We start from the raw sequence: 23,637 nt of genomic DNA, 5'->3' as shown, positions 1-23,637 counted from the left end.
ATCTCACCACCTGTAGTTATTTAGGTGAAAGCTCCAAAATGCTTGCCTAATATGTCTGTTTATCCAAAAGGAAGTATAGAGGGAGAGCTAGATAGATAGCATTGCATTACATTACATGGCAATGCAATGCACAGTTGCTGAAGTTGAACCAAAATGAGCTTGTCATCTGGCTTCTGCAACTTTTAACATGAAAAATCCAATGAGGAGAAGAAAAGCAAAGCCAAAGAGTCCATCCCAAAATCCGACAAACAAGCCAAATGAACAAAAAGCATTGAATTCAATTCTTTCTGATTTTAGAAACTGCATTAAAGAAGGGGTGCACCGGTCCTGGAGATACTGCAATACCAGGTCAATGCGTGGAGTGGACAGAGCAAGCTCTTTTTCCATCTCCCTGTTCTAAAAATCCATTTAATATATGGTCCCCAGATAGGGGACGTATCAGATATTAAACTGATAAGAACAGATACTACACTTGATCTTAGCCAAAAGGCCGAGAAGCGATAACCAGAATTGGTTTCCGACTACGGTGCCACCCAAGGATTCTGAAAAGTCCATTTGTGGAGATGGCCACCTGGACTCCCGTTAAGAAGACATGCTGTCAACCTCTAGATCCCTCACATGCCTGCACTTTTCGGCTTGCTGCTGCTGCAATCCACGCATTTTAGATCTGCATAACTCCACCTCTTTTAGCACAGTACCCTCAACCCCCGGCTGTTCCCACCCGCCTCAACACCGTTGGAAGGGAGGAGAACCAATTAAGGCGGGGGGGGGGGTGGAACGAGCAGCTGTCTACCCTTAGCAGGAGGGTTGCTGATTAATTACCTCTCCTGCTGCTGCTGCTGCTGCTGGCTGTCCAGCAGCAGACTGAAGGTGGCTGCTGCTGTGCGCAGGTATATAAAGGCTCAGAGCCTATTATGACACGCGCAGCCAGCGTTCCATTGCCACATTCCGTCTACTGCAGGCGGGATACCTGGATGGCTGAATGTCACTGAGAAGCTCACAGAGACCGCCATAAGCAACAGTTTAAAAGAATGCCACAGACTAATCAACCAAACTTTTTGGGTTGGTTTCTCTTTTATAGTCTGCAGGCATTAAATGAAAGAAGTCAGTGTTCCAGCAGAGGGAGACAACGTTTCAGAAAAGGCATTGTAGCAAACCAAAAAAGAAATTTTAAGCGCAGCAGAGTAACCAGCTCACATACCTGTTAGCTCAGGTGAGTTTAAAAGGCTGCTGTTGATAACAAGGGCATTTGCTAAATAGATGGTGTGTGTGCAACAATATACTGAAAGGTCAATTATATTGTGCAGCTTATCTCACCACCTGTAGTTATTTAGGTGAAAGCTCCAAAATGCTTGCCTAATATGTCTGTTTATCCAAAAGGAAGTATAGAGGGAGAGCTAGATAGATAGCATTGCATTACATTACATGGCAATGCAATGCACAGTTGCTGAAGTTGAACCAAAATGAGCTTGTCATCTGGCTTCTGCAACTTTTAACATGAAAAATCCAATGAGGAGAAGAAAAGCAAAGCCAAAGAGTCCATCCCAAAATCCGACAAACAAGCCAAATGAACAAAAAGCATTGAATTCAATTCTTTCTGATTTTAGAAACTGCATTAAAGAAGGGGTGCACCGGTCCTGGAGATACTGCAATACCAGGTCAATGCGTGGAGTGGACAGAGCAAGCTCTTTTTCCATCTCCCTGTTCTAAAAATCCATTTAATATATGGTCCCCAGATAGGGGACGTATCAGATATTAAACTGATAAGAACAGATACTACACTTGATCTTAGCCAAAAGGCCGAGAAGCGATAACCAGAATTGGTTTCCGACTACGGTGCCACCCAAGGATTCTGAAAAGTCCATTTGTGGAGATGGCCACCTGGACTCCCGTTAAGAAGACATGCTGTCAACCTCTAGATCCCTCACATGCCTGCACTTTTCGGCTTGCTGCTGCTGCAATCCACGCGTTTTAGATCTGCATAACTCCACCTCTTTTAGCACAGTACCCTCAACCCCCGGCAGTTCCCACCCGCCTCAACACCGTTGGAAGGGAGGAGAACCAATTAAGGCGGGGGGGGGGGGGGTGGAACGAGCAGCTGTCTACCCTTAGCAGGAGGGTTGCTGATTAATTACCTCTCCTGCTGCTGCTGCTGCTGGCTGTCCAGCAGCAGACTGAAGGTGGCTGCTGCTGTGCGCAGGTATATAAAGGCTCAGAGCCTATTATGACACGCGCAGCCAGCGTTCCATTGCCACATTCCGTCTACTGCAGGCGGGATACCTGGATGGCTGAATGTCACTGAGAAGCTCACAGAGACCGCCATAAGCAACAGTTTAAAAGAATGCCACAGACTAATCAACCAAACTTTTTGGGTTGGTTTCTCTTTTATAGTCTGCAGGCATTAAATGAAAGAAGTCAGTGTTCCAGCAGAGGGAGACAACGTTTCAGAAAAGGCATTGTAGCAAACCAAAAAAGAAATTTTAAGCGCAGCAGAGTAACCAGCTCACATACCTGTTAGCTCAGGTGAGTTTAAAAGGCTGCTGTTGATAACAAGGGCATTTGCTAAATAGATGGTGTGTGTGCAACAATATACTGAAAGGTCAATTATATTGTGCAGCTTATCTCACCACCTGTAGTTATTTAGGTGAAAGCTCCAAAATGCTTGCCTAATATGTCTGTTTATCCAAAAGGAAGTATAGAGGGAGAGCTAGATAGATAGCATTGCATTACATTACATGGCAATGCAATGCACAGTTGCTGAAGTTGAACCAAAATGAGCTTGTCATCTGGCTTCTGCAACTTTTAACATGAAAAATCCAATGAGGAGAAGAAAAGCAAAGCCAAAGAGTCCATCCCAAAATCCGACAAACAAGCCAAATGAACAAAAAGCATTGAATTCAATTCTTTCTGATTTTAGAAACTACATTAAAGAAGGGGTGCACCGGTCCTGGAGATACTGCAATACCAGGTCAATGCGTGGAGTGGACAGAGCAAGCTCTTTTTCCATCTCCCTGTTCTAAAAATCCATTTAATATATGGTCCCCAGATAGGGGACGTATCAGATATTAAACTGATAAGAACAGATACTACACTTGATCTTAGCCAAAAGGCCGAGAAGCGATAACCAGAATTGGTTTCCGACTACGGTGCCACCCAAGGATTCTGAAAAGTCCATTTGTGGAGATGGCCACCTGGACTCCCGTTAAGAAGACATGCTGTCAACCTCTAGATCCCTCACATGCCTGCACTTTTCGGCTTGCTGCTGCTGCAATCCACGCGTTTTAGATCTGCATAACTCCACCTCTTTTAGCACAGTACCCTCAACCCCCGGCTGTTCCCACCCGCCTCAACACCGTTGGAAGGGAGGAGAACCAATTAAGGCGGGGGGGGGGGTGGAACGAGCAGCTGTCTACCCTTAGCAGGAGGGTTGCTGATTAATTACCTCTCCTGCTGCTGCTGCTGCTGGCTGTCCAGCAGCAGACTGAAGGTGGCTGCTGCTGTGCGCAGGTATATAAAGGCTCAGAGCCTATTATGACACGCGCAGCCAGCGTTCCATTGCCACATTCCGTCTACTGCAGGCGGGATACCTGGATGGCTGAATGTCACTGAGAAGCTCACAGAGACCGCCATAAGCAACAGTTTAAAAGAATGCCACAGACTAATCAACCAAACTTTTTGGGTTGGTTTCTCTTTTATAGTCTGCAGGCATTAAATGAAAGAAGTCAGTGTTCCAGCAGAGGGAGACAACGTTTCAGAAAAGGCATTGTAGCAAACCAAAAAAGAAATTTTAAGCGCAGCAGAGTAACCAGCTCACATACCTGTTAGCTCAGGTGAGTTTAAAAGGCTGCTGTTGATAACAAGGGCATTTGCTAAATAGATGGTGTGTGTGCAACAATATACTGAAAGGTCAATTATATTGTGCAGCTTATCTCACCACCTGTAGTTATTTAGGTGAAAGCTCCAAAATGCTTGCCTAATATGTCTGTTTATCCAAAAGGAAGTATAGAGGGAGAGCTAGATAGATAGCATTGCATTACATTACATGGCAATGCAATGCACAGTTGCTGAAGTTGAACCAAAATGAGCTTGTCATCTGGCTTCTGCAACTTTTAACATGAAAAATCCAATGAGGAGAAGAAAAGCAAAGCCAAAGAGTCCATCCCAAAATCCGACAAACAAGCCAAATGAACAAAAAGCATTGAATTCAATTCTTTCTGATTTTAGAAACTGCATTAAAGAAGGGGTGCACCGGTCCTGGAGATACTGCAATACCAGGTCAATGCGTGGAGTGGACAGAGCAAGCTCTTTTTCCATCTCCCTGTTCTAAAAATCCATTTAATATATGGTCCCCAGATAGGGGACGTATCAGATATTAAACTGATAAGAACAGATACTACACTTGATCTTAGCCAAAAGGCCGAGAAGCGATAACCAGAATTGGTTTCCGACTACGGTGCCACCCAAGGATTCTGAAAAGTCCATTTGTGGAGATGGCCACCTGGACTCCCGTTAAGAAGACATGCTGTCAACCTCTAGATCCCTCACATGCCTGCACTTTTCGGCTTGCTGCTGCTGCAATCCACGCGTTTTAGATCTGCATAACTCCACCTCTTTTAGCACAGTACCCTCAACCCCCGGCTGTTCCCACCCGCCTCAACACCGTTGGAAGGGAGGAGAACCAATTAAGGCCGGGGGGGGGGGGTGGAACGAGCAGCTGTCTACCCTTAGCAGGAGGGTTGCTGATTAATTACCTCTCCTGCTGCTGCTGCTGCTGGCTGTCCAGCAGCAGACTGAAGGTGGCTGCTGCTGTGCGCAGGTATATAAAGGCTCAGAGCCTATTATGACACGTGCAGCCAGCGTTCCATTGCCACATTCCGTCTACTGCAGGCGGGATACCTGGATGGCTGAATGTCACTGAGAAGCTCACAGAGACCGCCATAAGCAACAGTTTAAAAGAATGCCACAGACTAATCAACCAAACTTTTTGGGTTGGTTTCTCTTTTATAGTCTGCAGGCATTAAATGAAAGAAGTCAGTGTTCCAGCAGAGGGAGACAACGTTTCAGAAAAGGCATTGTAGCAAACCAAAAAAGAAATTTTAAGCGCAGCAGAGTAACCAGCTCACATACCTGTTAGCTCAGGTGAGTTTAAAAGGCTGCTGTTGATAACAAGGGCATTTGCTAAATAGATGGTGTGTGTGCAACAATATACTGAAAGGTCAATTATATTGTGCAGCTTATCTCACCACCTGTAGTTATTTAGGTGAAAGCTCCAAAATGCTTGCCTAATATGTCTGTTTATCCAAAAGGAAGTATAGAGGGAGAGCTAGATAGATAGCATTGCATTACATTACATGGCAATGCAATGCACAGTTGCTGAAGTTGAACCAAAATGAGCTTGTCATCTGGCTTCTGCAACTTTTAACATGAAAAATCCAATGAGGAGAAGAAAAGCAAAGCCAAAGAGTCCATCCCAAAATCCGACAAACAAGCCAAATGAACAAAAAGCATTGAATTCAATTCTTTCTGATTTTAGAAACTGCATTAAAGAAGGGGTGCACCGGTCCTGGAGATACTGCAATACCAGGTCAATGCGTGGAGTGGACAGAGCAAGCTCTTTTTCCATCTCCCTGTTCTAAAAATCCATTTAATATATGGTCCCCAGATAGGGGACGTATCAGATATTAAACTGATAAGAACAGATACTACACTTGATCTTAGCCAAAAGGCCGAGAAGCGATAACCAGAATTGGTTTCCGACTACGGTGCCACCCAAGGATTCTGAAAAGTCCATTTGTGGAGATGGCCACCTGGACTCCCGTTAAGAAGACATGCTGTCAACCTCTAGATCCCTCACATGCCTGCACTTTTCGGCTTGCTGCTGCTGCAATCCACGCGTTTTAGATCTGCATAACTCCACCTCTTTTAGCACAGTACCCTCAACCCCCGGCTGTTCCCACCCGCCTCAACACCGTTGGAAGGGAGGAGAACCAATTAAGGCGGGGGGGGGGTGGAACGAGCAGCTGTCTACCCTTAGCAGGAGGGTTGCTGATTAATTACCTCTCCTGCTGCTGCTGCTGCTGCTGGCTGTCCAGCAGCAGACTGAAGGTGGCTGCTGCTGTGCGCAGGTATATAAAGGCTCAGAGCCTATTATGACACGCGCAGCCAGCGTTCCGTTGCCACATTCCGTCTACTGCAGGCGGGATACCTGGATGGCTGAATGTCACTGAGAAGCTCACAGAGACCGCCATAAGCAACAGTTTAAAAGAATGCCACAGACTAATCAACCAAACTTTTTGGGTTGGTTTCTCTTTTATAGTCTGCAGGCATTAAATGAAAGAAGTCAGTGTTCCAGCAGAGGGAGACAACGTTTCAGAAAAGGCATTGTAGCAAACCAAAAAAGAAATTTTAAGCGCAGCAGAGTAACCAGCTCACATACCTGTTAGCTCAGGTGAGTTTAAAAGGCTGCTGTTGATAACAAGGGCATTTGCTAAATAGATGGTGTGTGTGCAACAATATACTGAAAGGTCAATTATATTGTGCAGCTTATCTCACCACCTGTAGTTATTTAGGTGAAAGCTCCAAAATGCTTGCCTAATATGTCTGTTTATCCAAAAGGAAGTATAGAGGGAGAGCTAGATAGATAGCATTGCATTACATTACATGGCAATGCAATGCACAGTTGCTGAAGTTGAACCAAAATGAGCTTGTCATCTGGCTTCTGCAACTTTTAACATGAAAAATCCAATGAGGAGAAGAAAAGCAAAGCCAAAGAGTCCATCCCAAAATCCGACAAACAAGCCAAATGAACAAAAAGCATTGAATTCAATTCTTTCTGATTTTAGAAACTGCATTAAAGAAGGGGTGCACCGGTCCTGGAGATACTGCAATACCAGGTCAATGCGTGGAGTGGACAGAGCAAGCTCTTTTTCCATCTCCCTGTTCTAAAAATCCATTTAATATATGGTCCCCAGATAGGGGACGTATCAGATATTAAACTGATAAGAACAGATACTACACTTGATCTTAGCCAAAAGGCCGAGAAGCGATAACCAGAATTGGTTTCCGACTACGGTGCCACCCAAGGATTCTGAAAAGTCCATTTGTGGAGATGGCCACCTGGACTCCCGTTAAGAAGACATGCTGTCAACCTCTAGATCCCTCACATGCCTGCACTTTTCGGCTTGCTGCTGCTGCAATCCACGCGTTTTAGATCTGCATAACTCCACCTCTTTTAGCACAGTACCCTCAACCCCCGGCTGTTCCCACCCGCCTCAACGCCGTTGGAAGGGAGGAGAACCAATTAAGGCGGGGGGGGGGGGTGGAACGAGCAGCTGTCTACCCTTAGCAGGAGGGTTGCTGATTAATTACCTCTCCTGCTGCTGCTGCTGCTGCTGGCTGTCCAGCAGCAGACTGAAGGTGGCTGCTGCTGTGCGCAGGTATATAAAGGCTCAGAGCCTATTATGACACGCGCAGCCAGCGTTCCATTGCCACATTCCGTCTACTGCAGGCGGGATACCTGGATGGCTGAATGTCACTGAGAAGCTCACAGAGACCGCCATAAGCAACAGTTTAAAAGAATGCCACAGACTAATCAACCAAACTTTTTGGGTTGGTTTCTCTTTTATAGTCTGCAGGCATTAAATGAAAGAAGTCAGTGTTCCAGCAGAGGGAGACAACGTTTCAGAAAAGGCATTGTAGCAAACCAAAAAAGAAATTTTAAGCGCAGCAGAGTAACCAGCTCACATACCTGTTAGCTCAGGTGAGTTTAAAAGGCTGCTGTTGATAACAAGGGCATTTGCTAAATAGATGGTGTGTGTGCAACAATATACTGAAAGGTCAATTATATTGTGCAGCTTATCTCACCACCTGTAGTTATTTAGGTGAAAGCTCCAAAATGCTTGCCTAATATGTCTGTTTATCCAAAAGGAAGTATAGAGGGAGAGCTAGATAGATAGCATTGCATTACATTACATGGCAATGCAATGCACAGTTGCTGAAGTTGAACCAAAATGATCTTGTCATCTGGCTTCTGCAACTTTTAACATGAAAAATCCAATGAGGAGAAGAAAAGCAAAGCCAAAGAGTCCATCCCAAAATCCGACAAACAAGCCAAATGAACAAAAAGCATTGAATTCAATTCTTTCTGATTTTAGAAACTGCATTAAAGAAGGGGTGCACCGGTCCTGGAGATACTGCAATACTAGGTCAATGCGTGGAGTGGACAGAGCAAGCTCTTTTTCCATCTCCCTGTTCTAAAAATCCATTTAATATATGGTCCCCAGATAGGGGACGTATCAGATATTAAACTGATAAGAACAGATACTACACTTGATCTTAGCCAAAAGGCCGAGAAGCGATAACCAGAATTGGTTTCCGACTACGGTGCCACCCAAGGATTCTGAAAAGTCCATTTGTGGAGATGGCCACCTGGACTCCCGTTAAGAAGACATGCTGTCAACCTCTAGATCCCTCACATGCCTGCACTTTTCGGCTTGCTGCTGCTGCAATCCACGCGTTTTAGATCTGCATAACTCCACCTCTTTTAGCACAGTACCCTCAACCCCCGGCTGTTCCCACCCGCCTCAACACCGTTGGAAGGGAGGAGAACCAATTAAGGCGGGGGCGGGGGGGGTGGAACGAGCAGCTGTCTACCCTTAGCAGGAGGGTTGCTGATTAATTACCTCTCCTGCTGCTGCTGCTGCTGGCTGTCCAGCAGCAGACTGAAGGTGGCTGCTGCTGTGCGCAGGTATATAAAGGCTCAGAGCCTATTATGACACGCGCAGCCAGCGTTCCATTGCCACATTCCGTCTACTGCAGGCGGGATACCTGGATGGCTGAATGTCACTGAGAAGCTCACAGAGACCGCCATAAGCAACAGTTTAAAAGAATGCCACAGACTAATCAACCAAACTTTTTGGGTTGGTTTCTCTTTTATAGTCTGCAGGCATTAAATGAAAGAAGTCAGTGTTCCAGCAGAGGGAGACAACGTTTCAGAAAAGGCATTGTAGCAAACCAAAAAAGAAATTTTAAGCGCAGCAGAGTAACCAGCTCACATACCTGTTAGCTCAGGTGAGTTTAAAAGGCTGCTGTTGATAACAAGGGCATTTGCTAAATAGATGGTGTGTGTGCAACAATATACTGAAAGGTCAATTATATTGTGCAGCTTATCTCACCACCTGTAGTTATTTAGGTGAAAGCTCCAAAATGCTTGCCTAATATGTCTGTTTATCCAAAAGGAAGTATAGAGGGAGACCTAGATAGATAGCATTGCATTACATTACATGGCAATGCAATGCACAGTTGCTGAAGTTGAACCAAAATGAGCTTGTCATCTGGCTTCTGCAACTTTTAACATGAAAAATCCAATGAGGAGAAGAAAAGCAAAGCCAAAGAGTCCATCCCAAAATCCGACAAACAAGCCAAATGAACAAAAAGCATTGAATTCAATTCTTTCTGATTTTAGAAACTGCATTAAAGAAGGGGTGCACCGGTCCTGGAGATACTGCAATACCAGGTCAATGCGTGGAGTGGACAGAGCAAGCTCTTTTTCCATCTCCCTGTTCTAAAAATCCATTTAATATATGGTCCCCAGATAGGGGACGTATCAGATATTAAACTGATAAGAACAGATACTACACTTGATCTTAGCCAAAAGGCCGAGAAGCGATAACCAGAATTGGTTTCCGACTACGGTGCCACCCAAGGATTCTGAAAAGTCCATTTGTGGAGATGGCCACCTGGACTCCCGTTAAGAAGACATGCTGTCAACCTCTAGATCCCTCACATGCCTGCACTTTTCGGCTTGCTGCTGCTGCAATCCACGCGTTTTAGATCTGCATAACTCCACCTCTTTTAGAACAGTACCCTCAACCCCCGGCTGTTCCCACCCGCCTCAACACCGTTGGAAGGGAGGAGAACCAATTAAGGCGGGGGGGGGGGTGGAACGAGCAGCTGTCTACCCTTAGCAGGAGGGTTGCTGATTAATTACCTCTCCTGCTGCTGCTGCTGCTGCTGCTGCTGGCTGTCCAGCAGCAGACTGAAGGTGGCTGCTGCTGTGCACAGGTATATAAAGGCTCAGAGCCTATTATGACACGCGCAGCCAGCGTTCCATTGCCACATTCCGTCTACTGCAGGCGGGATACCTGGATGGCTGAATGTCACTGAGAAGCTCACAGAGACCGCCATAAGCAACAGTTTAAAAGAATGCCACAGACTAATCAACCAAACTTTTTGGGTTGGTTTCTCTTTTATAGTCTGCAGGCATTAAATGAAAGAAGTCAGTGTTCCAGCAGAGGGAGACAACGTTTCAGAAAAGGCATTGTAGCAAACCAAAAAAGAAATTTTAAGCGCAGCAGAGTAACCAGCTCACATACCTGTTAGCTCAGGTGAGTTTAAAAGGCTGCTGTTGATAACAAGGGCATTTGCTAAATAGATGGTGTGTGTGCAACAATATACTGAAAGGTCAATTATATTGTGCAGCTTATCTCACCACCTGTAGTTATTTAGGTGAAAGCTCCAAAATGCTTGCCTAATATGTCTGTTTATCCAAAAGGAAGTATAGAGGGAGAGCTAGATAGATAGCATTGCATTACATTACATGGCAATGCAATGCACAGTTGCTGAAGTTGAACCAAAATGAGCTTGTCATCTGGCTTCTGAAACTTTTAACATGAAAAATCCAATGAGGAGAAGAAAAGCAAAGCCAAAGAGTCCATCCCAAAATCCGACAAACAAGCCAAATGAACAAAAAGCATTGAATTCAATTCTTTCTGATTTTAGAAACTGCATTAAAGAAGGGGTGCACCGGTCCTGGAGATACTGCAATACCAGGTCAATGCGTGGAGTGGACAGAGCAAGCTCTTTTTCCATCTCCCTGTTCTAAAAATCCATTTAATATATGGTCCCCAGATAGGGGACGTATCAGATATTAAACTGATAAGAACAGATACTACACTTGATCTTAGCCAAAAGGCCGAGAAGCGATAACCAGAATTGGTTTCCGACTACGGTGCCACCCAAGGATTCTGAAAAGTCCATTTGTGGAGATGGCCACCTGGACTCCCGTTAAGAAGACATGCTGTCAACCTCTAGATCCCTCACATGCCTGCACTTTTCGGCTTGCTGCTGCTGCAATCCACGCGTTTTAGATCTGCATAACTCCACCTCTTTTAGCACAGTACCCTCAACCCCCGGCTGTTCCCACCCGCCTCAACACCGTTGGAAGGGAGAAGAACCAATTAAGGCGGGGGGGGGGGTGTGGAACGAGCAGCTGTCTACCCTTAGCAGGAGGGTTGCTGATTAATTACCTCTCCTGCTGCTGCTGCTGCTGCTGCTGGCTGTCCAGCAGCAGACTGAAGGTGGCTGCTGCTGTGCGCAGGTATATAAAGGCTCAGAGCCTATTATGACACGCGCAGCCAGCGTTCCATTGCCACATTCCGTCTACTGCAGGCGGGATACCTGGATGGCTGAATGTCACTGAGAAGCTCACAGAGACCGCCATAAGCAACAGTTTAAAAGAATGCCACAGACTAATCAACCAAACTTTTTGGGTTGGTTTCTCTTTTATAGTCTGCAGGCATTAAATGAAAGAAGTCAGTGTTCCAGCAGAGGGAGACAACGTTTCAGAAAAGGCATTGTAGCAAACCAAAAAAGAAATTTTAAGCGCAGCAGAGTAACCAGCTCACATACCTGTTAGCTCAGGTGAGTTTAAAAGGCTGCTGTTGATAACAAGGGCATTTGCTAAATAGATGGTGTGTGTGCAACAATATACTGAAAGGTCAATTATATTGTGCAGCTTATCTCACCACCTGTAGTTATTTAGGTGAAAGCTCCAAAATGCTTGCCTAATATGTCTGTTTATCCAAAAGGAAGTATAGAGGGAGAGCTAGATAGATAGCATTGCATTACATTACATGGCAATGCAATGCACAGTTGCTGAAGTTGAACCAAAATGAGCTTGTCATCTGGCTTCTGCAACTTTTAACATGAAAAATCCAATGAGGAGAAGAAAAGCAAAGCCAAAGAGTCCATCCCAAAATCCGACAAACAAGCCAAATGAACAAAAAGCATTGAATTCAATTCTTTCTGATTTTAGAAACTGCATTAAAGAAGGGGTGCACCGGTCCTGGAGATACTGCAATACCAGGTCAATGCGTGGAGTGGACAGAGCAAGCTCTTTTTCCATCTCCCTGTTCTAAAAATCCATTTAATATATGGTCCCCAGATAGGGGACGTATCAGATATTAAACTGATAAGAACAGATACTACACTTGATCTTAGCCAAAAGGCCGAGAAGCGATAACCAGAATTGGTTTCCGACTACGGTGCCACCCAAGGATTCTGAAAAGTCCATTTGTGGAGATGGCCACCTGGACTCCCGTTAAGAAGACATGCTGTCAACCTCTAGATCCCTCACATGCCTGCACTTTTCGGCTTGCTGCTGCTGCAATCCACGCGTTTTAGATCTGCATAACTCCACCTCTTTTAGCACAGTACCCTCAACCCCCGGCTGTTCCCACCCGCCTCAACACCGTTGGAAGGGAGGAGAACCAATTAAAGCGGGGGGGGGGTGGAACGAGCAGCTGTCTACCCTTAGCAGGAGGGTTGCTGATTAATTACCTCTCCTGCTGCTGCTGCTGCTGCTGGCTGTCCAGCAGCAGACTGAAGGTGGCTGCTGCTGTGCGCAGGTATATAAAGGCTCAGAGCCTATTATGACACGCGCAGCCAGCGTTCCATTGCCACATTCCGTCTACTGCAGGCGGGATACCTGGATGGCTGAATGTCACTGAGAAGCTCACAGAGACCGCCATAAGCAACAGTTTAAAAGAATGCCACAGACTAATCAACCAAACTTTTTGGGTTGGTTTCTCTTTTATAGTCTGCAGGCATTAAATGAAAGAAGTCAGTGTTCCAGCAGAGGGAGACAACGTTTCAGAAAAGGCATTGTAGCAAACCAAAAAAGAAATTTTAAGCGCAGCAGAGTAACCAGCTCACATACCTGTTAGCTCAGGTGAGTTTAAAAGGCTGCTGTTGATAACAAGGGCATTTGCTAAATAGATGGTGTGTGTGCAACAATATACTGAAAGGTCAATTATATTGTGCAGCTTATCTCACCACCTGTAGTTATTTAGGTGAAAGCTCCGAAATGCTTGCCTAATATGTCTGTTTATCCAAAAGGAAGTATAGAGGGAGAGCTAGATAGATAGCATTGCATTACATTACATGGCAATGCAATGCACAGTTGCTGAAGTTGAACCAAAATGAGCTTGTCATCTGGCTTCTGCAACTTTTAACATGAAAAATCCAATGAGGAGAAGAAAAGCAAAGCCAAAGAGTCCATCCCAAAATCCGACAAACAAGCCAAATGAACAAAAAGCATTGAATTCAATTCTTTCTGATTTTAGAAACTGCATTAAAGAAGGGGTGCACCGGTCCTGGAGATACTGCAATACCAGGTCAATGCGTGGAGTGGACAGAGCAAGCTCTTTTTCCATCTGCCTGTTCTAAAAATCCATTTAATATATGGTCCCCAGATAGGGGACGTATCAGATATTAAACTGATAAGAGCAGATACTACACTTGATCTTAGCCAAAAGGCCGAGAAGCGATAACCAGAATTGGTTTCCGACTACGGTGCCACCCAAGGATTCTGAAAAGTCCATTTGTGGAGATGGCCACCTGGACTCCCGTTAAGAAGACATGCTGTCAACCTCTAGATCCCTCACATGCCTGCACTTTTCGGCTTGCTGCTGCTGCAATCCACGCGTTTTAGATCTGCATAACTCCACCTCTTTTAGCACAGTACCCTCAACCCCCGGCTGTTCCCACCCGCCTCAACACCGTTGGAAGGGAGGAGAACCAATTAAGGCGGGGGGGGGGGGGGGTGGAACGAGCAGCTGTCTACCCTTAGCAGGAGGGTTGCTGATTAATTACCTCTCCTGCTGCTGCTGCTGCTGGCTGTCCAGCAGCAGACTGAAGGTGGCTGCTGCTGTGCGCAGGTATATAAAGGCTCAGAGCCTATTATGACACGCGCAGCCAGCGTTCCATTGCCACATTCCGTCTACTGCAGGCGGGATACCTGGATGGCTGAATGTCACTGAGAAGCTCACAGAGACCGCCATAAGCAACAGTTTAAAAGAATGCCACAGACTAATCAACCAAACTTTTTGGGTTGGTTTCTCTTTTATAGTCTGCAGGCATTAAATGAAAGAAGTCAGTGTTCCAGCAGAGGGAGACAACGTTTCAGAAAAGGCATTGTAGCAAACCAAAAAAGAAATTTTAAGCGCAGCAGAGTAACCAGCTCACATACCTGTTAGCTCAGGTGAGTTTAAAAGGCTGCTTTTGATAACAAGGGCATTTGCTAAATAGATGGTGTGTGTGCAACAATATACTGAAAGGTCAATTATATTGTGCAGCTTATCTCACCACCTGTAGTTATTTAGGTGAAAGCTCCAAAATGCTTGCCTAATATGTCTGTTTATCCAAAAGGAAGTATAGAGGGAGAGCTAGATAGATAGCATTGCATTACATTACATGGCAATGCAATGCACAGTTGCTGAAGTTGAACCAAAATGAGCTTGTCATCTGGCTTCTGAAACTTTTAACATGAAAAATCCAATGAGGAGAAGAAAAGCAAAGCCAAAGAGTCCATCCCAAAATCCGACAAACAAGCCAAATGAACAAAAAGCATTGAATTCAATTCTTTCTGATTTTAGAAACTGCATTAAAGAAGGGGTGCACCGGTCCTGGAGATACTGCAATACCAGGTCAATGCGTGGAGTGGACAGAGCAAGCTCTTTTTCCATCTCCCTGTTCTAAAAATCCATTTAATATATGGTCCCCAGATAGGGGACGTATCAGATATTAAACTGATAAGAACAGATACTACACTTGATCTTAGCCAAAAGGCCGAGAAGCGATAACCAGAATTGGTTTCCGACTACGGTGCCACCCAAGGATTCTGAAAAGTCCATTTGTGGAGATGGCCACCTGGACTCCCGTTAAGAAGACATGCTGTCAACCTCTAGATCCCTCACATGCCTGCACTTTTCGGCTTGCTGCTGCTGCAATCCACGCGTTTTAGATCTGCATAACTCCACCTCTTTTAGCACAGTACCCTCAACCCCCGGCTGTTCCCACCCGCCTCAACACCGTTGGAAGGGAGGAGAACCAATTAAGGCGGGGGGGGGGGTGTGGAACGAGCAGCTGTCTACCCTTAGCAGGAGGGTTGCTGATTAATTACCTCTCCTGCTGCTGCTGCTGCTGCTGCTGGCTGTCCAGCAGCAGACTGAAGGTGGCTGCTGCTGTGCGCAGGTATATAAAGGCTCAGAGCCTATTATGACACGCGCAGCCAGCGTTCCATTGCCACATTCCGTCTACTGCAGGCGGGATACCTGGATGGCTGAATGTCACTGAGAAGCTCACAGAGACCGCCATAAGCAACAGTTTAAAAGAATGCCACAGACTAATCAACCAAACTTTTTGGGTTGGTTTCTCTTTTATAGTCTGCAGGCATTAAATGAAAGAAGTCAGTGTTCCAGCAGAGGGAGACAACGTTTCAGAAAAGGCATTGTAGCAAACCAAAAAAGAAATTTTAAGCGCAGCAGAGTAACCAGCTCACATACCTGTTAGCTCAGGTGAGTTTAAAAGGCTGCTGTTGATAACAAGGGCATTTGCTAAATAGATGGTGTGTGTGCAACAATATACTGAAAGGTCAATTATATTGTGCAGCTTATCTCACCACCTGTAGTTATTTAGGTGAAAGCTCCAAAATGCTTGCCTAATATGTCTGTTTATCCAAAAGGAAGTATAGAGGGAGAGCTAGATAGATAGCATTGCATTACATTACATGGCAATGCAATGCACAGTTGCTGAAGTTGAACCAAAATGAGCTTGTCATCTGGCTTCTGCAACTTTTAACATGAAAAATCCAATGAGGAGAAGAAAAGCAAAGCCAAAGAGTCCATCCCAAAATCCGACAAACAAGCCAAATGAACAAAAAGCATTGAATTCAATTCTTTCTGATTTTAGAAACTGCATTAAAGAAGGGGTGCACCGGTCCTGGAGATACTGCAATACCAGGTCAATGCGTGGAGTGGACAGAGCAAGCTCTTTTTCCATCTCCCTGTTCTAAAAATCCATTTAATATATGGTCCCCAGATAGGGGACGTATCAGATATTAAACTGATAAGAACAGATACTACACTTGATCTTAGCCAAAAGGCCGAGAAGCGATAACCAGAATTGGTTTCCGACTACGGTGCCACCCAAGGATTCTGAAAAGTCCATTTGTGGAGATGGCCACCTGGACTCCCGTTAAGAAGACATGCTGTCAACCTCTAGATCCCTCACATGCCTGCACTTTTCGGCTTGCTGCTGCTGCAATCCACGCGTTTTAGATCTGCATAACTCCACCTCTTTTAGCACAGTACCCTCAACCCCCGGCTGTTCCCACCCGCCTCAACACCGTTGGAAGGGAGGAGAACCAATTAAAGCGGGGGGGGGGGTGGAACGAGCAGCTGTCTACCCTTAGCAGGAGGGTTGCTGATTAATTACCTCTCCTGCTGCTGCTGCTGCTGCTGGCTGTCCAGCAGCAGACTGAAGGTGGCTGCTGCTGTGCGCAGGTATATAAAGGCTCAGAGCCTATTATGACACGCGCAGCCAGCGTTCCATTGCCACATTCCGTCTACTGCAGGCGGGATACCTGGATGGCTGAATGTCACTGAGAAGCTCACAGAGACCGCCATAAGCAACAGTTTAAAAGAATGCCACAGACTAATCAACCAAACTTTTTGGGTTGGTTTCTCTTTTATAGTCTGCAGGCATTAAATGAAAGAAGTCAGTGTTCCAGCAGAGGGAGACAACGTTTCAGAAAAGGCATTGTAGCAAACCAAAAAAGAAATTTTAAGCGCAGCAGAGTAACCAGCTCACATACCTGTTAGCTCAGGTGAGTTTAAAAGGCTGCTTTTGATAACAAGGGCATTTGCTAAATAGATGGTGTGTGTGCAACAATATACTGAAAGGTCAATTATATTGTGCAGCTTATCTCACCACCTGTAGTTATTTAGGTGAAAGCTCCAAAATGCTTGCCTAATATGTCTGTTTATCCAAAAGGAAGTATAGAGGGAGAGCTAGATAGATAGCATTGCATTACATTACATGGCAATGCAATGCACAGTTGCTGAAGTTGAACCAAAATGAGCTTGTCATCTGGCTTCTGAAACTTTTAACATGAAAAATCCAATGAGGAGAAGAAAAGCAAAGCCAAAGAGTCCATCCCAAAATCCGACAAACAAGCCAAATGAACAAAAAGCATTGAATTCAATTCTTTCTGATTTTAGAAACTGCATTAAAGAAGGGGTGCACCGGTCCTGGAGATACTGCAATACCAGGTCAATGCGTGGAGTGGACAGAGCAAGCTCTTTTTCCATCTCCCTGTTCTAAAAATCCATTTAATATATGGTCCCCAGATAGGGGACGTATCAGATATTAAACTGATAAGAACAGATACTACACTTGATCTTAGCCAAAAGGCCGAGAAGCGATAACCAGAATTGGTTTCCGACTACGGTGCCACCCAAGGATTCTGAAAAGTCCATTTGTGGAGATGGCCACCTGGACTCCCGTTAAGAAGACATGCTGTCAACCTCTAGATCCCTCACATGCCTGCACTTTTCGGCTTGCTGCTGCTGCAATCCACGCGTTTTAGATCTGCATAACTCCACCTCTTTTAGCACAGTACCCTCAACCCCCGGCTGTTCCCACCCGCCTCAACACCGTTGGAAGGGAGGAGAACCAATTAAGGCGGGGGGGGGGGTGTGGAACGAGCAGCTGTCTACCCTTAGCAGGAGGGTTGCTGATTAATTACCTCTCCTGCTGCTGCTGCTGCTGCTGCTGGCTGTCCAGCAGCAGACTGAAGGTGGCTGCTGCTGTGCGCAGGTATATAAAGGCTCAGAGCCTATTATGACACGCGCAGCCAGCGTTCCATTGCCACATTCCGTCTACTGCAGGCGGGATACCTGGATGGCTGAATGTCACTGAGAAGCTCACAGAGACCGCCATAAGCAACAGTTTAAAAGAATGCCACAGACTAATCAACCAAACTTTTTGGGTTGGTTTCTCTTTTATAGTCTGCAGGCATTAAATGAAAGAAGTCAGTGTTCCAGCAGAGGGAGACAACGTTTCAGAAAAGGCATTGTAGCAAACCAAAAAAGAAATTTTAAGCGCAGCAGAGTAACCAGCTCACATACCTGTTAGCTCAGGTGAGTTTAAAAGGCTGCTGTTGATAACAAGGGCATTTGCTAAATAGATGGTGTGTGTGCAACAATATACTGAAAGGTCAATTATATTGTGCAGCTTATCTCACCACCTGTAGTTATTTAGGTGAAAGCTCCAAAATGCTTGCCTAATATGTCTGTTTATCCAAAAGGAAGTATAGAGGGAGAGCTAGATAGATAGCATTGCATTACATTACATGGCAATGCAATGCACAGTTGCTGAAGTTGAACCAAAATGAGCTTGTCATCTGGCTTCTGCAACTTTTAACATGAAAAATCCAATGAGGAGAAGAAAAGCAAAGCCAAAGAGTCCATCCCAAAATCCGACAAACAAGCCAAATGAACAAAAAGCATTGAATTCAATTCTTTCTGATTTTAGAAACTGCATTAAAGAAGGGGTGCACCGGTCCTGGAGATACTGCAATACCAGGTCAATGCGTGGAGTGGACAGAGCAAGCTCTTTTTCCATCTCCCTGTTCTAAAAATCCATTTAATATATGGTCCCCAGATAGGGGACGTATCAGATATTAAACTGATAAGAACAGATACTACACTTGATCTTAGCCAAAAGGCCGAGAAGCGATAACCAGAATTGGTTTCCGACTACGGTGCCACCCAAGGATTCTGAAAAGTCCATTTGTGGAGATGGCCACCTGGACTCCCGTTAAGAAGACATGCTGTCAACCTCTAGATCCCTCACATGCCTGCACTTTTCGGCTTGCTGCTGCTGCAATCCACGCGTTTTAGATCTGCATAACTCCACCTCTTTTAGCACAGTACCCTCAACCCCCGGCTGTTCCCACCCGCCTCAACACCGTTGGAAGGGAGGAGAACCAATTAAAGCGGGGGGGGGGGGTGGAACGAGCAGCTGTCTACCCTTAGCAGGAGGGTTGCTGATTAATTACCTCTCCTGCTGCTGCTGCTGCTGCTGGCTGTCCAGCAGCAGACTGAAGGTGGCTGCTGCTGTGCGCAGGTATATAAAGGCTCAGAGCCTATTATGACACGCGCAGCCAGCGTTCCATTGCCACATTCCGTCTACTGCAGGCGGGATACCTGGATGGCTGAATGTCACTGAGAAGCTCACAGAGACCGCCATAAGCAACAGTTTAAAAGAATGCCACAGACTAATCAACCAAACTTTTTGGGTTGGTTTCTCTTTTATAGTCTGCAGGCATTAAATGAAAGAAGTCAGTGTTCCAGCAGAGGGAGACAACGTTTCAGAAAAGGCATTGTAGCAAACCAAAAAAGAAATTTTAAGCGCAGCAGAGTAACCAGCTCACATACCTGTTAGCTCAGGTGAGTTTAAAAGGCTGCTGTTGATAACAAGGGCATTTGCTAAATAGATGGTGTGTGTGCAACAATATACTGAAAGGTCAATTATATTGTGCAGCTTATCTCACCACCTGTAGTTATTTAGGTGAAAGCTCCGAAATGCTTGCCTAATATGTCTGTTTATCCAAAAGGAAGTATAGAGGGAGAGCTAGATAGATAGCATTGCATTACATTACATGGCAATGCAATGCACAGTTGCTGAAGTTGAACCAAAATGAGCTTGTCATCTGGCTTCTGCAACTTTTAACATGAAAAATCCAATGAGGAGAAGAAAAGCAAAGCCAAAGAGTCCATCCCAAAATCCGACAAACAAGCCAAATGAACAAAAAGCATTGAATTCAATTCTTTCTGATTTTAGAAACTGCATTAAAGAAGGGGTGCACCGGTCCTGGAGATACTGCAATACCAGGTCAATGCGTGGAGTGGACAGAGCAAGCTCTTTTTCCATCTCCCTGTTCTAAAAATCCATTTAATATATGGTCCCCAGATAGGGGACGTATCAGATATTAAACTGATAAGAACAGATACTACACTTGATCTTAGCCAAAAGGCCGAGAAGCGATAACCAGAATTGGTTTCCGACTACGGTGCCACCCAAGGATTCTGAAAAGTCCATTTGTGGAGATGGCCACCTGGACTCCCGTTAAGAAGACATGCTGTCAACCTCTAGATCCCTCACATGCCTGCACTTTTCGGCTTGCTGCTGCTGCAATCCACGCGTTTTAGATCTGCATAACTCCACCTCTTTTAGCACAGTACCCTCAACCCCCGGCTGTTCCCACCCGCCTCAACACCGTTGGAAGGGAGGAGAACCAATTAAGGCGGGGGGGGGGGGTGGAACGAGCAGCTGTCTACCCTTAGCAGGAGGGTTGCTGATTAATTACCTCTCCTGCTGCTGCTGCTGCTGGCTGTCCAGCAGCAGACTGAAGGTGGCTGCTGCTGTGCGCAGGTATATAAAGGCTCAGAGCCTATTATGACACGCGCAGCCAGCGTTCCATTGCCACATTCCGTCTACTGCAGGCGGGATACCTGGATGGCTGAATGTCACTGAGAAGCTCACAGAGACCGCCATAAGCAACAGTTTAAAAGAATGCCACAGACTAATCAACCAAACTTTTTGGGTTGGTTTCTCTTTTATAGTCTGCAGGCATTAAATGAAAGAAGTCAGTGTTCCAGCAGAGGGAGACAACGTTTCAGAAAAGGCATTGTAGCAAACCAAAAAAGAAATTTTAAGCGCAGCAGAGTAACCAGCTCACATACCTGTTAGCTCAGGTGAGTTTAAAAGGCTGCTGTTGATAACAAGGGCATTTGCTAAATAGATGGTGTGTGTGCAACAATATACTGAAAGGTCAATTATATTGTGCAGCTTATCTCACCACCTGTAGTTATTTAGGTGAAAGCTCCAAAATGCTTGCCTAATATGTCTGTTTATCCAAAAGGAAGTATAGAGGGAGAGCTAGATAGATAGCATTGCATTACATTACATGGCAATGCAATGCACAGTTGCTGAAGTTGAACCAAAATGAGCTTGTCATCTGGCTTCTGCAACTTTTAACATGAAAAATCCAATGAGGAGAAGAAAAGCAAAGCCAAAGAGTCCATCCCAAAATCCGACAAACAAGCCAAATGAACAAAAAGCATTGAATTCAATTCTTTCTGATTTTAGAAACTGCATTAAAGAAGGGGTGCACCGGTCCTGGAGATACTGCAATACCAGGTCAATGCGTGGAGTGGACAGAGCAAGCTCTTTTTCCATCTCCCTGTTCTAAAAATCCATTTAATATATGGTCCCCAGATAGGGGACATATCAGATATTAAACTGATAAGAACAGATACTACACTTGATCTTAGCCAAAAGGCCGAGAAGCGATAACCAGAATTGGTTTCCGACTACGGTGCCACCCAAGGATTCTGAAAAGTCCATTTGTGGAGATGGCCACCTGGACTCCCGTTAAGAAGACATGCTGTCAACCTCTAGATCCCTCACATGCCTGCACTTTTCGGCTTGCTGCTGCTGCAATCCACGCGTTTTAGATCTGCATAACTCCACCTCTTTTAGCACAGTACCCTCAAGCCCCGGCTGTTCCCACCCGCCTCAACACCGTTGGAAGGGAGGAGAACCAATTAAGGCGGGGGGGGGTGGAACGAGCAGCTGTCTACCCTTAGCAGGAGGGTTGCTGATTAATTACCTCTCCTGCTGCTGCTGCTGCTGCTGCTGGCTGTCCAGCAGCAGACTGAAGGTGGCTGCTGCTGTGCGCAGGTATATAAAGGCTCAGAGCCTATTATGACACGCGCAGCCAGCGTTCCATTGCCACATTCCGTCTACTGCAGGCGGGATACCTGGATGGCTGAATGTCACTGAGAAGCTCACAGAGACCGCCATAAGCAACAGTTTAAAAGAATGCCACAGACTAATCAACCAAACTTTTTGGGTTGGTTTCTCTTTTATAGTCTGCAGGCATTAAATGAAAGAAGTCAGTGTTCCAGCAGAGGGAGACAACGTTTCAGAAAAGGCATTGTAGCAAACCAAAAAAGAAATTTTAAGCGCAGCAGAGTAACCAGCTCACATACCTGTTAGCTCAGGTGAGTTTAAAAGGCTGCTGTTGATAACAAGGGCATTTGCTAAATAGATGGTGTGTGTGCAACAATATACTGAAAGGTCAATTATATTGTGCAGCTTATCTCACCACCTGTAGTTATTTAGGTGAAAGCTCCAAAATGCTTGCCTAATATGTCTGTTTATCCAAAAGGAAGTATAGAGGGAGAGCTAGATAGATAGCATTGCATTACATTACATGGCAATGCAATGCACAGTTGCTGAAGTTGAACCAAAATGAGCTTGTCATCTGGCTTCTGCAACTTTTAACATGAAAAATCCAATGAGGAGAAGAAAAGCAAAGCCAAAGAGTCCATCCCAAAATCCGACAAACAAGCCAAATGAACAAAAAGCATTGAATTCAATTCTTTCTGATTTTAGAAACTGCATTAAAGAAGGGGTGCACCGGTCCTGGAGATACTGCAATACCAGGTCAATGCGTGGAGTGGACAGAGCAAGCTCTTTTTCCATCTCCCTGTTCTAAAAATCCATTTAATATATGGTCCCCAGATAGGGGACGTATCAGATATTAAACTGATAAGAACAGATACTACACTTGATCTTAGCCAAAAGGCCGAGAAGCGATAACCAGAATTGGTTTCCGACTACGGTGCCACCCAAGGATTCTGAAAAGTCCATTTGTGGAGATGGCCACCTGGACTCCCGTTAAGAAGACATGCTGTCAACCTCTAGATCCCTCACATGCCTGCACTTTTCGGCTTGCTGCTGCTGCAATCCACGCGTTTTAGATCTGCATAACTCCACCTCTTTTAGCACAGTACCCTCAACCCCCGGCTGTTCCCACCCGCCTCAACACCGTTGGAAGGGAGGAGAACCAATTAAGGCGGGGGGGGGGGGTGGAACGAGCAGCTGTCTACCCTTAGCAGGAGGGTTGCTGATTAATTACCTCTCCTGCTGCTGCTGCTGCTGCTGGCTGTCCAGCAGCAGACTGAAGGTGGCTGCTGCTGTGCGCAGGTATATAAAGGCTCAGAGCCTATTATGACACGCGCAGCCAGCGTTCCATTGCCACATTCCGTCTACTGCAGGCGGGATACCTGGATGGCTGAATGTCACTGAGAAGCTCACAGAGACCGCCATAAGCAACAGTTTAAAAGAATGCCACAGACTAATCAACCAAACTTTTTGGGTTGGTTTCTCTTTTATAGTCTGCAGGCATTAAATGAAAGAAGTCAGTGTTCCAGCAGAGGGAGACAACGTTTCAGAAAAGGCATTGTAGCAAACCAAAAAAGAAATTTTAAGCGCAGCAGAGTAACCAGCTCACATACCTGTTAGCTCAGGTGAGTTTAAAAGGCTGCTGTTGATAACAAGGGCATTTGCTAAATAGATGGTGTGTGTGCAACAATATACTGAAAGGTCAATTATATTGTGCAGCTTATCTCACCACCTGTAGTTATTTAGGTGAAAGCTCCAAAA

At 45.4% G+C, this 23,637-nt stretch overlaps 18 non-coding genes across 18 annotated transcripts; all 18 read right to left on the bottom strand.

The window, feature by feature from the left end:
* Window positions 1–311: 311 nt before the first annotated feature.
* LOC141158052 (U2 spliceosomal RNA) lies at window positions 312–502 on the bottom strand. Its single transcript, XR_012248090.1, has one exon. It is a non-coding gene; the product is annotated as a U2 spliceosomal RNA (small nuclear RNA).
* Window positions 503–1,621: 1,119 nt separating this feature from the next.
* Window positions 1,622–1,812, bottom strand: LOC141158051 (U2 spliceosomal RNA). The gene has a single exon (XR_012248089.1). It is a non-coding gene; the product is annotated as a U2 spliceosomal RNA (small nuclear RNA).
* Window positions 1,813–2,931: 1,119 nt separating this feature from the next.
* On the bottom strand, window positions 2,932–3,122 carry LOC141158050 (U2 spliceosomal RNA). Its single transcript, XR_012248088.1, has one exon. It is a non-coding gene; the product is annotated as a U2 spliceosomal RNA (small nuclear RNA).
* A 1,116-nt stretch (window positions 3,123–4,238) lies between these two features.
* Window positions 4,239–4,429, bottom strand: LOC141158049 (U2 spliceosomal RNA). Its single transcript, XR_012248087.1, has one exon. It is a non-coding gene; the product is annotated as a U2 spliceosomal RNA (small nuclear RNA).
* A 1,118-nt stretch (window positions 4,430–5,547) lies between these two features.
* LOC141158047 (U2 spliceosomal RNA) lies at window positions 5,548–5,738 on the bottom strand. Its single transcript, XR_012248085.1, has one exon. It is a non-coding gene; the product is annotated as a U2 spliceosomal RNA (small nuclear RNA).
* Window positions 5,739–6,856: 1,118 nt separating this feature from the next.
* Window positions 6,857–7,047, bottom strand: LOC141158046 (U2 spliceosomal RNA). The gene has a single exon (XR_012248084.1). It is a non-coding gene; the product is annotated as a U2 spliceosomal RNA (small nuclear RNA).
* A 1,120-nt stretch (window positions 7,048–8,167) lies between these two features.
* Window positions 8,168–8,358, bottom strand: LOC141159897 (U2 spliceosomal RNA). Its single transcript, XR_012249891.1, has one exon. It is a non-coding gene; the product is annotated as a U2 spliceosomal RNA (small nuclear RNA).
* A 1,119-nt stretch (window positions 8,359–9,477) lies between these two features.
* On the bottom strand, window positions 9,478–9,668 carry LOC141158045 (U2 spliceosomal RNA). The gene has a single exon (XR_012248083.1). It is a non-coding gene; the product is annotated as a U2 spliceosomal RNA (small nuclear RNA).
* Window positions 9,669–10,793: 1,125 nt separating this feature from the next.
* Window positions 10,794–10,984, bottom strand: LOC141158044 (U2 spliceosomal RNA). Its single transcript, XR_012248082.1, has one exon. It is a non-coding gene; the product is annotated as a U2 spliceosomal RNA (small nuclear RNA).
* A 1,124-nt stretch (window positions 10,985–12,108) lies between these two features.
* Window positions 12,109–12,299, bottom strand: LOC141158043 (U2 spliceosomal RNA). Its single transcript, XR_012248081.1, has one exon. It is a non-coding gene; the product is annotated as a U2 spliceosomal RNA (small nuclear RNA).
* Window positions 12,300–13,417: 1,118 nt separating this feature from the next.
* On the bottom strand, window positions 13,418–13,608 carry LOC141160044 (U2 spliceosomal RNA). The gene has a single exon (XR_012250033.1). It is a non-coding gene; the product is annotated as a U2 spliceosomal RNA (small nuclear RNA).
* A 1,120-nt stretch (window positions 13,609–14,728) lies between these two features.
* On the bottom strand, window positions 14,729–14,919 carry LOC141158042 (U2 spliceosomal RNA). The gene has a single exon (XR_012248080.1). It is a non-coding gene; the product is annotated as a U2 spliceosomal RNA (small nuclear RNA).
* Window positions 14,920–16,043: 1,124 nt separating this feature from the next.
* On the bottom strand, window positions 16,044–16,234 carry LOC141158041 (U2 spliceosomal RNA). Its single transcript, XR_012248079.1, has one exon. It is a non-coding gene; the product is annotated as a U2 spliceosomal RNA (small nuclear RNA).
* Window positions 16,235–17,353: 1,119 nt separating this feature from the next.
* LOC141158040 (U2 spliceosomal RNA) lies at window positions 17,354–17,544 on the bottom strand. Its single transcript, XR_012248078.1, has one exon. It is a non-coding gene; the product is annotated as a U2 spliceosomal RNA (small nuclear RNA).
* A 1,124-nt stretch (window positions 17,545–18,668) lies between these two features.
* On the bottom strand, window positions 18,669–18,859 carry LOC141158039 (U2 spliceosomal RNA). The gene has a single exon (XR_012248077.1). It is a non-coding gene; the product is annotated as a U2 spliceosomal RNA (small nuclear RNA).
* Window positions 18,860–19,979: 1,120 nt separating this feature from the next.
* On the bottom strand, window positions 19,980–20,170 carry LOC141158038 (U2 spliceosomal RNA). Its single transcript, XR_012248076.1, has one exon. It is a non-coding gene; the product is annotated as a U2 spliceosomal RNA (small nuclear RNA).
* A 1,117-nt stretch (window positions 20,171–21,287) lies between these two features.
* On the bottom strand, window positions 21,288–21,478 carry LOC141160667 (U2 spliceosomal RNA). Its single transcript, XR_012250421.1, has one exon. It is a non-coding gene; the product is annotated as a U2 spliceosomal RNA (small nuclear RNA).
* A 1,120-nt stretch (window positions 21,479–22,598) lies between these two features.
* LOC141158036 (U2 spliceosomal RNA) lies at window positions 22,599–22,789 on the bottom strand. Its single transcript, XR_012248074.1, has one exon. It is a non-coding gene; the product is annotated as a U2 spliceosomal RNA (small nuclear RNA).
* Window positions 22,790–23,637: the final 848 nt, after the last annotated feature.

The sequence above is a fragment of the Phyllobates terribilis genome, unplaced genomic scaffold, assembly GCF_046119375.1.
Source record: "Phyllobates terribilis strain yellow unplaced genomic scaffold, ASM4611937v1 Scaffold_8__6_contigs__length_399053987, whole genome shotgun sequence".
Lineage (NCBI taxonomy): Eukaryota > Metazoa > Chordata > Amphibia > Anura > Dendrobatidae > Phyllobates > Phyllobates terribilis.
The sequence above is the reverse complement of the archived record's forward strand: the minus strand, read 5'-3'. Positions and strand labels throughout refer to the sequence as shown.